Consider the following 13,299-nt stretch of genomic DNA (forward strand, 5'->3'; position numbering starts at 1 on the left):
GTGTCCTTGGCGGTTGGTCAGTGTGAGGCTGTGACAGCCGCAGTTGTTCCCCGCCCCCGAGGAGCCGAGGTGCGTGGGGGGAAGAGGAAGCAGGGAAAGGCCCAGGTCGTGTTTCCGCTCACTTCTGGCCAGGGCTGAGGCGACTTCGGAGAGCAGAGGCAGGGATCATCCTCGACGTGAGAGCTGCCGGCTTGCCCGCAGACAGGTGAGGGCGGAGCTGGCCGGCTGGGAAAGAGGCGGGGGAAGGCTGCGCTGAGGTGGTTGGCGGGGCCGGACACGTTGCCTCAGGGGTTCGCACTTCCGGACTTTCACTGGGCACTCGTGTGTACCATCCCTCTCCGCCCAGGTATTCGGCCTCGGGTTTCTGCCCCTTCGTTCCTCCTGTCCCCCTGAGCGTGCCCCCGGAACGGCCGGGTGAAGGGGTAGGACTGGCCTTCCCAGGGCGGCACCCTCCCCGTTTTGCAAGCATTGAGCGGGGAAAGAGGTTGCAGGATCCACGTCTTTCTCGACTAAGTCTGGGAGTGGGCCACCTGCAGGTTTGGTGCCCAGCCGTTATTGCTCTTCTTTCCCTGCACCCGCCACTTCCCCTCTCCCGCAGGAGAGTGAGGGAGGTAGCGACAGTCCCTGCGAGAGGTTCCTCGGGCCCTGGCGCAGGGAGGAGCCTGGACTGAGAAATGTCCCAAGCCTGACGGTGCTTGCGAGGACGTCCAAGGAATGCTGGAGTTTGGGAAGGAAGTTGTGCTGTCGTCTCGTCCGTTCCTCTTTGCCAGGTTACTACTGTTTACGTGTCTGGGAAAGAGGGGTTTTTTTCCCCTCTTTTTCTTTCTTTCTTCCTTTCTTTCTTCCTTTCTAGAACAGTTTCTAGACGCTTTTCCCTTTCCTTTTTACTTTATTATTACTTCCTTTGTTTTGTTCTTTTCTCCCCCTTGAGCCCTTTGATCTCGAAAGGTTTGTAGTTCACACTTCCTGCCACCCCCTATGAGGATTTCTGTCTCTCTCCCTTCCTTCTCTCCCAGATTAAAGCGTATAATTTCTCTTAAGTCGGTTCTTAAGGAAAAGAAGGGAAGATTTGCAGCACTTTGGTTAAACTTGTGCTTTCACCTGCAAGTGGGGCAGGTGTGTGTTCACATTTGCCATTTACTTAACTTCACTGGCGTGGGAATGCGCACCAAAATTGGTTACCTTAAATCGTTCCTTGCGAAGGCTGCAGGCATTAGCCATTTTATTGCTGCTATCGCGGAGTGAAGACAACGGACTGCGTGTCAGTGCTGTAGTAATTCCACTTTTCTTCCGTTAGACCTGTGTTTTTGTGTTTTCTTTGCTCAGCATGGCGATCACCCTCTCCCAGCCACCACGTCTAACACTCATTAGGTGAGAAAACAAAATATTTCTAATCTTGCTTTATTTTCTGGATTAAAATCTCTGTCTTATTTACTTTCTTTCCTTTTCAAATTGATGAATTAGTTTGCCTTTCTCCTGGATCATGCCTTGGGGCGGGGGAGTCTATGGGCTAGTGGTTAGTGACTTTCAGGAGACTTCCTCATCCCATCCCCTGAAATTAAGGGCAGAGTTTTCTTTGAGTGCATTTTCTTCCTTCCGAGGAGAATGTCCATTTTTTTAAAATCAGATTCTCAAAGCAGATATATAAAAGATAGATTAAAAACCACTCCTTAGTGTCTTCTTGAAGTTAATGAAAACCTTTTTTGTAGAGCTATTTTTTCACACTGTCCGTAGCTAGTTTGGGCACCAAGGAGAGTAGAATGCAGAGATTCTAGCTTTATAGTGATGAAATCTCTAGCTACTTCAAAACTTCAGTGTTTCTAAATTTCTTCCTAGACCTAGAGAAAGAAGTAAGACTGCCTACTTATTTAGTTCCTGATTTGTGGTTATGAGGTTTCTTTTTAGGGATAGCTGTTTGTGGCCAGTGTTGTGGAGATCCAGTGGATTTATGAATTGATATGTTTTTTATTATTATTTAGTACATATTAAATATCACCAACCCACTGGGTACAGTTCAGAGTAAAAGTTTAAATTTCTAGTGTACTGTGCTTTCATTTTCTTGAGGCATCTATTTTGGGCTTCGGTTTTGTTTGGGAGGGCAAATGATGTTTCAGTGGTGTGGTCTGTAAGCCTTTGGCATGTTGCTGCTCATCTCGACATCTCCTTTCCCTCCATATTACTTCTGTATTAGGAATTTAATGATCGTCCTCTTTTGTGAATGAGTTAGTATCTTTCCAAACTTAATGTAAGTTTAGAGTGCATATTTGAACTTAATAATTTGATAATGAAGTGTTTGATCAAGGCTTGACGTCCTAAAACGTTTGAAACCTGTTTCATAGAATGTTAGAACTTGAAGAGACCTATACAGCTCATCATAGTGCATTTAGAGTAACCAGTGTCTTCTGCTTACAAAATAATTTTCCCTCTGTCTAGCATCCTCACTCTGGGGGGACAGAAAACATAAGTTTATAAAGAGTCAATTACACTAAATTAATTTCCTTCTAAGGTAATGACAAAGTCAGAAGATTGATTATATCTGACACCATAACAACAATTAACATTTGTTTGCTTACTGTGTTCCAGACATTATGCTAAGTGTTTTATTATATGATTATCTCATCTAATCCTTACAGCCACCTTATAACTTGGCTAAAATTTTCATTTTTGTAGATGAAGACATTGAAACTAAATGATTAACTGAAGCTAAAGTAATCTGCCCAGAATTACACTGGTGGAGCCAGGATTGAACGTAGGTTATCTGAATCCAGACTGTGAGCTCTTAACTACTACTCTAGGCTGCTTCTACTATATTTTCTTTACATCTTTTTTGGCATGAGTTGTGGGTGTCTCCCCTGATTTTCTATCAGACATTAAGTAAAGAAGGTCTCTTCTTTTATTAATCTTCAGTAGCTGAACACCTGGTTGAATATCATACCAAAAAGTATGACAAAAAGAAATGAATTTGGAGGAGACTTATGGAGTGTTATTTATAGTTTTCCCACGGGGCGGATATAAATCTGTGTGGGGGAAGGAGTGGGAGTGTGTGTATGTGTATATATTTGGTGAGATATGAGGAGTGAAAATAAAGGTTTTAAGTAATAGACTTGGCATTGTAAGAGTTTGGAGGTATAAATACATTCCAGAATGATAACTTTAGGGTGGGATTAGGAATAAATTCGGGATGGAGGAAGGAGTAAATTTAGTAGGGAATTTACAATAATATGGCTGTGGGTGAGAAACTAACAATATATGTGCAGGCTGGAAAGAATGGTTCCACAGAATAAGGATGATGATGACTTAGGGACCATAACAGTCTAAAAGTCAGATACACACCAGCATTAGTTCTAGGAAGTATGAAAAAGAGGAGAAACAAAGGAACCCCAAAATAATCTTGTTCTCTTTAGTCTCTAGTTTAGCTTTAGGCAGTCATGGAAGCCACTGAATAGCTCTTACAGATTCTCAGCTATTTTCTACAAGGCAAAAGTATACATTTTCTTTTTTTCTTTCCTTTGTTCCTTTTCTCTTTCATCTTCCCTCCATCTGTTATTTCCCTCTCCTCCATTACTTCTAACCTTTTATCTTAAGATGGTTATAGGCAGATATTGCTGGAAATTGATCAAATCTTTTGTGAAAATACGGTAGCATCTTTGCCATATTGTCACCTGAGAGTTTTTATTGTTTCATTTTTTTGTATATGTATGATGGCATTGGACTAGCAGCTCCTGATGTTCAGGCTTGATCCTTTTTGATCCTTTGGGGAACTGTGACATCACTGTCCTTGAAGCAGGATCATAAGAATAACAGTCTTGGTGGTGAGACCTGAATCATCCAGAGGAGGGAGTTAGTTGGCCAGCTCCAGTGTCTGCCAACATGAGAATAGTGTGTTAGAGCAAAGTTTCCAAACTTCTGTATCATGACACACATAAAAATGATTATTTGTATGGCAGACTCCCCAGCTCCCTGAAGGCCGGGGTGGGGGTGGGGGTGGGGTCAACATTTCAGCACACCTGTAATCTATTCTTGGCACATGGATTGGAACGCTTTGTCTAAGGAGGAGTGTGATACACTTTAATACCTTCTGTTCATTTAGCATATAATAATTTACAAAGCACTCTAACGTGTATTCTCATTTTATTTTTACTCCAGCCATCTCAAGTGGGTAAGAGCAGGTAACACTACCATGTTAGAAATGAAGAAGTTGAGATTTTAAAGTACTTTGCATAAGGTCACACACCTAATAATGGATGGATCAGGAATTCGCCTACTAGATGGAAAGGGTCCCTGGGAGTTAAAGCCAGTGTAATGTAACCTCTGGGATGGCTACGACTCTGTTTCCTTTCAGAGCTCTACCCTTTAGCATCTAGGGCAGCGCCAGGCACATAGAAGTCCATAATAGTTGTCATTTATTGAGTGCTATTCTGGCTAGGCATTGTGCTTTATGAATGCTATCTATGTATTAGGTGTTCTTATTTTCTATTAACAAATGAAGAAACAAGTGTAGAAACCAGCAGAAGTAATTAGTCCAAGGTCATCCAAACAGTAAAAGGAGAACCACAAGACTCATAAAGTTGTTTGACTCGAAAGTGTGTACTCTTTTTCACCATGGTGACTAATGATTCTATGACATTGTGGGGTAGAGATTGGGTTCCAGTTAAAGTGTGTAATCTTGGTGGCAGAGGGTGATGGTGGTGAAAGGGAGATAAGCAAGAGGACTATTAAGTGTTTATTTTTGGCAGCCTTGAGGTAGAGTTCTAGAGGTGATGCTTTTCTAATAGGATTTCCAAGGTATTTGGGATGGGGATGGGGTAGAAGAGAAATGTGACAAAACTCAGAGAGAGTAACTTGGGCCATTGATGCTCCTTCTAACAAAAGGGTTAAAAATGTAGATTCTCTTCATAATGTGGCTAAGTGTTAATTGTAGATTATTTCTTAAAGTAGGTTTACAGATTATTTTTCTCTTTCTGTATTTCCTAATTTTTCTATAGTGTGTATTAATTACTTTTTTTATTGGAGTATAATAGCTTTACAATGTTGTGTTAGTTTCTGCTGCACAGCAAAGTGAATCAGCCATACACATACACACATCCACTCCCTCTTGGACCTTCTTCCCCCCACCCCCGCATCCCACCCAACTAGGCCATCACAGAGCACTGAGCTGAGATCCCTGTGCTATATAGCAGGTTCCCGTTAGCTGTTTTACACGTGGTAGTGTATTTATGTCAAACCTAATGTCTCAGTTCGTCCCACCCTCCCCTTCCCCCGCTGTATCCACATGTTGGTTCTCTACGTCTGCCTTTCCATTCCTGCCCTGCAAATAGGTTCATCTGTACCATTTTCCTAGATTCCACATATATGCGTTAATATACGGTATTTGTTTTTCTCTCTCTGACTTACTTCACTCTGTATGACAGATTCTGGGTCCATCTTTTTTTTTTTTAATTTTTGTTTATTTATTTATTTATTGACTGTGTTGGGTCTTCATTGCTGCATGCAGGCTTTCTCTAGTTGCGGCGAGCAAGAGCTACTCTTTGTTGTGGTGCGCGGGCTCCTCATTGCTGTGGCTTCTCTTGTTGTGGAGCACGGGCTCTAGGCACGTGGGCCTCAGTAGTTGTGGCACATGGGCTCAATAGTTGTGGCTCACGGGCTCTAAAGCGTAGGCTCAGTAGTTGCGGTGCACGGACTTAGCTGCTCCGTGGCATGTGGGATCTTCCTGGAGCAGGGATCGAACCTGTGTCCCCTGCATTGACAGGCGGATTCTCAACCACTGTGCCACCAGGGAAGCCCTGGGTCCATCTGCTTTTACAATTAAAAATATTTAAAATTTTACAAGTAAGATATATTCTTGAAATAGAAATTCAAGTAATATAAAAAAGCAGATGGAATGAAAGCTTCTACTTCTCTAATTCCTGTGTCCCCCACACCAGCTCTCAGTTAATTCCCTAGGTAGTTTTTCAGGATTAGATGAAATATATGAGGGAGCGCTAAACTGTGACTGTCCAGTAGAGTCGCCCCTAGCCACATGTAGCTATTTAAATTATTTAAGGTAAAATAGGATAAGAATTCACTTCCTCAGTCAAACCAGTTACATATCCAGTGCTCAATAGCCACATGTGGCTAGTGGCTACTTTATTGGCCAGCGCAAGTATTGAATATTTCCGAGGACATTGGCTAGCCCTGCTAAAACTTTAAAATACTGTATGATTAGTGACATAATAAATATACTATTGAAACAAGATTTTTAAAACTCTGTTCCCATGGTGCCTAGCAGTTTTTGTTTTAGCTGATGAAATATTACTGCATTGTTCTCTCCCAGCTTTTTGTTTTAACTAAATCCAGATGGTCAAAGTCTAATGTTTTTCTTGGATGTTTAGGGATTATAGTTAGCTGCTCTCCTAGGATAAAGATGTCAGCTTTTCTAAGGATGTGAGTGTTTTCTATCTCCTCTGAGCTCTAGATCTGTATATCTTGCCTTCCAGTTGGCACCTCTCTTGAACATATTAGAGATATCTCAAATACAAGGTCTAAAACTAAACTGATTTCTCCCTCACTCCCAAAACCACCCAAAATGTTGGTCCTCTTTCTTTTTTTCTTTTTTTGTTTCAGTGAATGACTCCATTATCTTTCCAACTGGAAAATCCAGGAAAGTAGGAATGATCCTTAATAACTCCCTCTCCCTGATACGTCAAGTCTGTCAACAAGTTTTATTAATCTTACTTTCTGAATATCTCTTAAATCTGTCTAATACTTCCCATTTCCACTACCACCACTTTAGTTTGTTACCATCGTCTTGCCGGGAATTTCTACAATAGCCTTCATTCTTGTCTACCCACTTCTGTTTCAGCCCCTCTCTAATTCAGCATCCATCCTGAAGGTACAGTGATTTAATTTGAAACACACGTCTGATCGTCCCTCTCCCCTCCTCCTCCCCAGTCTTTTTTATGGCTTCTCATTGGTTTTAGGATAAAAACAAAACTCCTTAACAATGTTTAGCCCTCCAGCCTTATCTTATGTTCTGCTTAACTCTCCACCCATGCTGGCCTTCATTAGTCAATTGTACTTGTCTTGCTCCTTGCATTACATGGCCTTTGCAAGTGCTTTTCTCCCTGTCTGGACCATTCTTTCTTACTTTCATTTCACTTGTTGGCGTATAGTTATCCTTCATACCTCGCTACCTCCATATCCATGCAGACAGGGACCACATCTTATTTTCTTTTGTGGCTCATTATTGACTCCCAAGGACCTAGATCTGTGCCTGACACCTAAATATTGATTGGATTTCTGAGTTGTTAGTATTAAAGATTTCAGTTCGTGGAGTTTTGCAATATAGGATTTTCTTTTTTTTAACTTTATTTATTTATTTATTTGTTTGTTTGTTTGTTTGTTTATTTATTTATTTATTTATTGGCTGCCTTGGGTCTTCGTTGCTACACACGGGCTTTCTCTAGTTGTAGTGAGCCGGGTCTACTCTTCATTGTGGTGCCTGGACTCCTCATTGCAGTGGCTTCTCTCCTTGCAGAACACGGGCTCTAGGCCCGTGGGCTTCAGTAGTTGTGGCACACGGGCTCAACAGTTGTGGCTTATGGGCTCTAGATTGCAGGCTCAATAGTTGTGGAGCATGGGCTTAGCTGCTTTGAGGCATGTGGGATCTTCCTGGAGCAGGGATCGAACCCGTGTCCCCTGCACTGGCAGGCAGATTGTTAACCACTGCACCGCCTGGGAAGTCCCACAATATAGGATTTTAAATATAAATATTTATAAATATATTAGTTAAATTGCCAGTTATGCTGTTTTTTCCAAGTGCATGAAAATAAATTATTTTTTTCTTTTTTTTTTTAATTGGGGTATAATTGCTTCACAGTGTTGTGTCAGATTCTGCTGTATAACGAAGTGAATCAGCTGTATGTATACATATATCCCCTTCCTCTTGCACCTCCCTCCCCACCCCCATCCCACCCATCTAGGTCACCACAGAGCACCAAGCTGAGCTCCCTGTGCTATATAGCAGGTTCCCACTAGCTATCTGTTTTACATATGGTAGTGCATATATGTCAATCCCAATCTCCCAATTCATCCAGCCCCCTTCTGCCCCCGCCCCTTGTCTATACATCCCTTCTCTACATCTGCATCCTGCCATGCAGGTAGGTCCATCTGTACCATCTTTCTAGATTCTACATATGTGTTGATATACTATATTTGTTTTTCTCTTTCTGACTTACTTCACTCTCTACGACAGACTCTACGTCCATCCACGTCTCTATAAATGACCCAGTTTCATTCCTTTTTAGGGCTGAGTAATATTCCATTGTGTACATGCACCACATCTTGTTTATCCATTCCTCTGTCGATGGACATTTAGGTTGCTCCCATATCCTGGCTATTGTAAATAGTGCTGCAGTGAACATTGGGGTGCATACATGTAAAAAAATGAAATATTTTAATATGAATTTATACTATTGATATAATTATTAAAAGCAGTAATTGTAAAATAATAATATAGCACAGTATTCTTAGATCATTTTATAATAAACTCTTATTTTAGAATAGTTTTAGATTCACAGAATTACTGTAGAGATAGTGTACAGATTCCTATGTATACCATGTCCATTTTCCCACATTATTAACATACTACTTTAGTATGGTACATTTGTCACAGTTCATGAACCCGTATTTATACATTATTAAATAACATATGTTCTGATTGCTCTAGTTTTCTCCTAATGACCTTTTTCTATCCCAGGATTCCATCCAGGAATAAATCCAAAATTTATAATAGTTATCCTCCTCTTAGTTTTAGCAGTTTCTGGGACTCCTCATTTTTGATGACAAGTTGGTAGTTTTGAGGATTGCTGGTCAGGCGTTTTGTAGACTCCTTCAATTGGGATTTGTCTGATTCTTTTCTCATGATTAGGCTGGCTGTCTTGGGGAGAAAGACCACAGAGGGTAAAGTGCCATACTTATCATATCAAGAGTATATACTATCAATATGCCTTACCACTGTTGATGTTAACCTTGATCACCTGGCTTAACACAGTGTTTGTCAAGTTTGTGCATTGTAAAGTTACTCCCCCCCTCCCTGCATATTGCACTTTTTAGAAAAAAGTCATTATGTGCAGTGCACACTCAATGTGTGGGGAATTGTGTTCTACCTCCTTAACAGTGGAGTATATACATACATTTTTTGAAATTTTTTTGCAAGAGAAATTTGCCTCTTCTCCCCAGTTAATTTTTTCAGTGATGTATTTATATCAGTGTTGACTCATGGTTATTTATTTTATACCTTGCATTATAATCCAGTATTACTTTGTTGCTCAAATTTTGGCCACTGGAAGCTTTTTCAGTTGGTTCCTATATTTTTTTGAGATTTGTTGTTCTGTTATGGTGTTCTTTTTTTTAAAGCACGTTCGTACTTTCTAGCTCTACAAGATGCTCGAGGTTCATCTTGTATATATCCTGCCCCAGTCATAGAATCAGTCATTTCTCCAGGGAGCGCTGGTTCCCTTTATTGGAGAATGGTATTAGAAACCAAGATGGGGGCACTGTGTGTACTCATTGTTACTGGATTGCTTCCAGGAAGTATACACTAATTCATATATATACACATATCTATAAATATTTCTATATGTAACTATTAAGTTATATTCTTAGGTTATATACTCTGAGCTTTTTCCCATTGAAAAAATTACCTGTGAATATTGAGGGGTTTATTTTATATGGTTTCGGGAATTAATAACAGAATTAAAGTAACTCTCCAGTTCTCTTGGTTGGCTTCACTGCTAATGTGTGAAGAATGAGGCCACAGTACACTGAATAATTTAGAGTTTATTTACAGCTAGTTTTCTTTTCAGGGAGTTTTGAGAGTCTTATTTTACTTCTCATAAGTTTCTCTGTAACACAATCTGAATGGGGAAAATAAAAAGACTTCTCCAAATTGTTAATTTTGTCACTTGGTTAGAAATTGGTATAATGGTAAGGATGAGAATAGTTGAATATCTGCTAAGTTGATTTTTAAATTGTTTCTCATTACTATATATAATTGAGAATTAACTATATTTTGTCAAAGCTTTCTATCTGAATTTATCTTAATGAGCAGCCTGAACTTAATTTATCACTATCTGAAAGGATTTAGGAGTATCTAACAAAATAGCTTTCACAGATACCAGATAGTTGTTGACATAAATACAGCAGTATAATGTAAATGATTCTTTATCTTGTTTGATTATTCTACTTATGAAAGCAAGTGTCATGTACTTTGAACATATTGTGTGGTAAACCATTTTCAGTTTAATATCATTTGCATTGACAACAGGGAAAAGGATTTTTCCCCCATGTTAAGGTAACTACCATCATAAAAACAAAAAAACCAAACACACACTATTTAAAACAGAAATTAGATATTATTTTTCACTCTAAGCATATATAGTTATTTAATGTAGTCACTATGTATTTTAACTCTGAATTTTTAATTGTGAACAAGTAAGTTCAACTTGAAAATTAATATTGAATTATGAAATTAAAACAAATCTTACCATTCTCTTCCTGTTTATCCACAAGCAAGAAAAGATAGACATATTTCAGTAGATTCTATTGAGAGTGAAAGAAATAGAGCCACTTTCTTTCATCTCTAACCAGTCTCTGAAATCAATGACATACCCAGTCTAGAGAAGCTGAGCAAGTTCAGACCAAAGCAAGCCTAAGTTTTGCTACTTTTTGCCCTCAGTTTTCTGTATTTACCTCCCTAGCATTGTCTTTGGGTTCCAGTCAGAACTCCTTGCTCCCATACATCATAATTATTTGTAGTACTTCTCCAACTTTTTTACTAAAATACCCCTAGAAAGAACAACTCTTCAGATGTTTCTTTGGAGACTCATATTTCATCATAAAAATTCAAGACATTTCTTAGAAGGCTTATATGTATTTTATTCAAGCGAATTTTGTTTTAGATTCTGTAATAGCACATTTACTTTCGTTTTAAAAAAGTGTAAATTCTCATTTCACTATGATATCCTGTTTATGTCTGCCCCCTTTGTATCTGCTTTCCTGTGTGCCTTGAGCATACCATTTCACATCCCTGTGGTATGTGAGTACCTTAATTTTGAAATGTGCTCATGTTATAATTTCTGTCCAACATTCATCCTTTAGTGTTACACTTCTGAATTTTTAACTCATGGAGATTGTAAATGCAGTTTTTTCTTTCTTGTATCCATGGAGTCTTTTGTTTGTTCTTATCTTCCAGGATCCTGGCAAATCTCTTACTTCCTGCCCTCTCCTTCCTGGATCCTGGGAAAGACCCTAAATGCATTTAACAGTTGTAGGATATAGAATTCTCCCTCATTAAATTCTGATTGAAGTTCTTGTATAGTTTCCCTTTATAAACTGAATAGATCTAGTCTGTTCAGTTTAAAGAAAACAAAATGTGATTTTGATCGGTCAAAAACAACTCCAGACAGTTGGATGAATTGTTAACTTCAGGTAATATTAATTATGCTTTTTTTTTAACAAATGCTAATTAGTAATTCACTTTATAGGTCATTGGTTCTTACACTCATTAGTTAATGAATACCTCTGGCTGATTTATGGAAGTAGAGCCGTAAAGATGACTTAAGGCATTTTTGGTCTCCGGTATAAACCAGCCTGTGAAGCCTCAACATTGATGGTAGTTTTGTAATAATGATTTATCATTTTATTTTGAAGACAAACTTAAAAGATAACTTTAAATTCATGTGAAGATCAGAAAATATATATCTTAAACAGGACATATTGCAAGTTATTAACTTTTTTTTTTTTTTGGTTTCCCATAATCATAAGTTTTGTTTTTCCTTCCAGTTTTATTGAGATATGATTGACATACAGCACTGTATAAGTATAAGGTGTACAGCATAATGATTTGATTTACAAATGTCATGAAATGATTATCACAGTAAGTTTAGTGAATGTCATTAACTTTAAATCTTGTCATTCCATGTGTGTTCATTATTAAAGTTATGAACAAACTAACTTTTAAAAAATGTGAAGGTCAGAGCATTTAAATAATATGAATAAAACACAAACTTAGTACCTGTCTCTGTCATTCTCAGAAATTTGATCCCGTTTCCCTATCCGCCTGGAGTTATTTGGTCTTTTTTTTTTTTTTTTAATACTTATCAGTTTATTATATAATAAAGGATATGATAAAGGATACAGATAGATAGCCAGATGAAGAAGTACATTAGGCAAGATATGGAAGGGTTCTGAGTGCAGGAGTTTCTGTCCCTGTGAGTTGGGGTGTTCCATGATCCCAGGATATGGATGTGTTCACCACAGAATTTCTCCAGACTACATAGTTCAGGGATTTTGTGGAGGCTTCCTCACTGAGGCATCAGTTATTAACTCCTGCAGCCCCTTTCACCTCTGAAAGTTCCAAACTCCTAATCATGGCGTGGTCTTTCTGTTGACCAGCCCCATTCATTTGGTCTTTTCTCGAGCTGAATGATAATGATATATTTTCCTGATTGGTGCTACTGATTAATACAGAGGAGCAGATGATAACTCCTATTTCACAGCAAAGTAGAAGACAGCAAAAATGAACTGCCTTGACTTCCTTCCATTTTCCATTCCATTCTTCTGTATTTCCATGGGTTCCTTCCTTCTTTCACTCTTCCCTTGGTGGAAGAGATTTGCTTCTTCTATCTGAAGGTAATTCCTCTGCCTTTGCTCAGGATTCCTTACTGTTCTTATTGATCTAGTTTCAGACTTGCTGAAATGGTACAGAGATTTGCTTTATATTCCTTACCCTACTTCCCCCAATGCTAACATCTCACATAACCATAATATAATTATCAAGAATAGGAAATTAACATTAGTATAATATTATTGACTGAACTACAGACCTTATTAGAATTTCACCAAATTTTCAACTAACTGTCCTTTTTTTCTGTTGCAGAATTCTATCTAGGAACCCATATTGAATTTGGTTATTTCTCCATAGTCTCTTTCAATCTGTACATTTCTCACTTTCCTGGTCTTTCATGACCATGACACTTTTGAAGAGTACTGGTCAATTATTTTGTAGAAAGTTGCTCAGTTTGGGTTTATCCAGTGTTTTCTCATGATTGGACTGAGCTTATGCATTTGGGGGAAGCATACCACAAAAATGATGTCCTTTTCAGTGCAGTGTATCTGGGATTATGCTCTTGATATGTCTCACTGCTGGTAATTATTTAATCACTTGGTTAAGTTAGATCTGCTCAGTTTCTTCACTGTGAACTGTGAGTTTCTCTACTTAGTATCTTTCTTTTTTCAGTTGAGTACCTTGTGGGAGAT

At 38.8% G+C, this 13,299-nt stretch overlaps 1 protein-coding gene across 13 annotated transcripts in view; it reads left to right on the top strand.

Annotated features, from left to right (window-relative positions):
• The first annotated feature begins 70 nt into the window (after positions 1–70).
• Positions 71–13,299, top strand: part of ARFIP1 (ADP ribosylation factor interacting protein 1) — a 110,957-nt gene continuing 97,728 nt past the window's right edge. For 2 of the 13 annotated variants that reach the window (XM_057726193.1, XM_057726200.1), the window contains exons 1-4: positions 76–205; positions 599–770; positions 1,327–1,371; positions 2,671–2,749. The gene's annotated coding sequence lies outside the window, so the exon portion shown is untranslated. Of the gene's footprint in view, positions 206–308; positions 347–598; positions 771–1,326; positions 1,372–2,670; positions 2,750–11,330; positions 11,470–13,299 lie in introns of those variants that run through there. The other 11 variants (XM_057726191.1, XM_057726204.1, XM_057726195.1 and 8 more) reach the window with 10 other exon arrangements.

The sequence above is a fragment of the Hippopotamus amphibius genome, chromosome 3, assembly GCF_030028045.1.
Source record: "Hippopotamus amphibius kiboko isolate mHipAmp2 chromosome 3, mHipAmp2.hap2, whole genome shotgun sequence".
NCBI lineage: Eukaryota > Metazoa > Chordata > Mammalia > Artiodactyla > Hippopotamidae > Hippopotamus > Hippopotamus amphibius.